Here is a 2,935-nt window from a genome sequence, read left to right as displayed (position 1 = left end):
AATTGTAATTTTGTGTCTGTAATTCTGTAGATTTTAATTAAGTTATTGTTAATTGTTATTGGTTTAATGTAAGTGGCTATTGTTCGGGAAGAACAATACTAAGGAGGGGCAGTGTTGCGTCAGCGAGGCCACGTGATTAGTATCACGCCACTTTTTTCCCGAACCTTCGTGAATTGTCGGGAGATTACTAGATTGAGGGTAGTCTGGTATATATAAGATGGTCACAACGTGACGGGACAATGTGTAGGTAATGAGTAATTGAACTGCAGTCAGAGAATATTGTTGAAGTTGAGCACGTTCGTTGTTATAGCGCGACTGTTGAAATTAAGTGTATCGGTAAAGTTGTATTCGGAAAGAATAAACCAGTTCTATTTAAGAAAGGACTTGTGTCGCTAAAGTTTCGTCGGAACGAAGTTACGGAAAATTAACTAAGGAACGGAGACGTAACAGTACTGTCTGTTGTATGTTCATGTAACTACTTCACAGGGTGTGGATGGATCCTCACCAAAAATGGGTATTAAGGTTCATTGGGTCTATGGGGAGATACATACAACTTTTTAGTTTTGCAGTTTTTTGTAGGCGTTTTTTACAATTACATATAACTATAAGGGAAGCAACTTTTCATGTTCTAAGATAGTCTTTCATTAATCATGAATTTATATAACTTCCATCCAGGGAACGGGTACTCCAGCTAGTAAATAATAAATTAATAACATATACTATAAAATTTTAAGAAGATAGGTACACGTTGTATATTCATATGCCACACCATTTCTTAGTTCATTTTAAATATTAATTATATTTATCAGACCAATAGCTAGGAGATAATATTGTAAAGTCAAATAAGCATAAAACCATTGTTTGCTTACCCTCAATTTTAGTTCATAATAATTTCATCAAATAGTTTTATCATTATTGTAATATTACACCTCTAACATTGTATGGAAATAGTTGTTGGAGATTATTTCATTTGCTAAAATTCTGTGATATCCAAACCAAGAAGAAAATATTTTTGGTTTTGTTTGTGTAAAATCAGTAGGTGACGTTATAACCAATCACGAGACAAACATGGCAGAAACTAGTAGTAGTAGTAGTCGTAGAAGAAGTGGAAATTTGAGAAAAAAGCAATTTTGTAGTTCCACAAGCAATTCTGATGAAGAAAACACTCCACTTCTTTTACCATATTCCAGGAGAGCGGAAAACTTTGATACTTCTCGCTTTCTTCAAAATGAACGTATTTTAAGAAGTCAAGTGGTACGAAATTTGAAATACGATTATGTGCTTTAATTTGAGTATTGACAATTTTATGTTCATTGTTATTGTGTTACACAGACTTAAGCTAACGTTTCTCAACAGACTATAGTGTAGACTGAGTGTAGTTTAACATAGAGTATTTATTCATTAATAAAAATAGTGTATCATGAAAGAGTGTCTATAACTTATAATTATACAATCTACGACTATGAGTAATGTAAATTGTAATATTATTATTAGTACTGTATCAATATCGTGGAAACCAGGAAAGTATTGCAAACACTTCAGTTTATCATAAAGTGATAAACCTAAGTGTGTGCATAAATTTATGACTCATGCAACTTACTGTTATTATTAATAAATACATACATAGATATATATATATATACTGTTGTGAATAGTACTGTGCAGTTATGTAGTTCAATGAGGTAGATTTAAACTAGTAAAAAAAAAAATGTCATGTATGCACTCATTCCTGCTAAATACCAAAATGCACATTACAGATCTACTTTTGGGTTTTTATTGATTGCTAATATTGTCAGAGGTATTTACATTTGATGCCATATAATGGTTTAATGGTATTAGTTCTTCAAGAAATTAATGTTGCATTTTGGAACACTATCATTAATCACCCCCCCCCCCCCAAACATACATCATGTATAATAGTTGAAAGTCATGTTAGTGTAGCCTATATAATGTGTAAAGTTTAGTTTAATCTAATCCCTTTTAATAGTGATGGCACACGACAAGACACACATTCGCCAAGTAATGCTGTTTGAATACAAGAAGGGAAACAACACCTCTGTAGCCAAAAAAAAATATCAAAGAAGTATATAGAGATGTTTTGAGCATTTGTAAGTGTCAACAATGGTTCAGAAGGTTTCATTCAGGTGACTTTAGCCTTAAAAACTGTGATGGGAGGGGCCGACATGTTGGAATTTATATTGATGCTCTGAAGATGCTTATTGAGTCTAACCCAAGGCAACACACTCATGAAATGACCCTGAAATTGCATGTCTCTCATGAAACAATACATAGACAACTAAGGAAACTCCATAAAGAAGGTGTTTGGGTGTTTCATGAACTTTCTGATGATCATTGTTTCCAACGTGTGAATATTGCCTCGTCTCTTCTGGCGCATAATGTGCATGAACCATTTTTGGACAGAATTGTCACCGGTGATTAAAAATGGATTCTCTATGCAAATATTAAATGCCAAAAACAATGGCTCAGTCCTAGACAAAAAACACTTCCGACCCCAAAACTTGCTCTCCATCCACAGAAAGTGATGCTTTGCCTTTGGTGGGACATCAAAAGAGTAATTCATTTCAAACTCCTCAGTCGACAGCGAACCATCAATGCAGAGATCTATAGTCAGCAACTGGAACGTTTAAATCAAGCCCTTCATCAGAAAAAACCCTTCACTCATCAATCAGAAAGGTGTTCTTCTCCACAACAATGCACGTCCACATGTGGCACGTTTAGCAAACACAAGATTATAGAGTGGGGTTGGGAAGCTCTCCCCCACCCATCATATTCTCCAGATATGACACCATCAGATTAACATATTTTTTGTTTGTTGCAACACCATTTTAATGGGAAAACATATGCAAATGTAGAAGCTGTTAAAGAGGACATTGATATGTTTTTGCTTCAAAACCAAGTGGATTCTTTAATCAGG

The sequence above is a fragment of the Limulus polyphemus genome, unplaced genomic scaffold (assembly GCF_000517525.1).
Source record: "Limulus polyphemus unplaced genomic scaffold, Limulus_polyphemus-2.1.2 Scaffold8496, whole genome shotgun sequence".
Lineage (NCBI taxonomy): Eukaryota > Metazoa > Arthropoda > Merostomata > Xiphosura > Limulidae > Limulus > Limulus polyphemus.
This window is presented reverse-complemented; position numbering follows the sequence as displayed.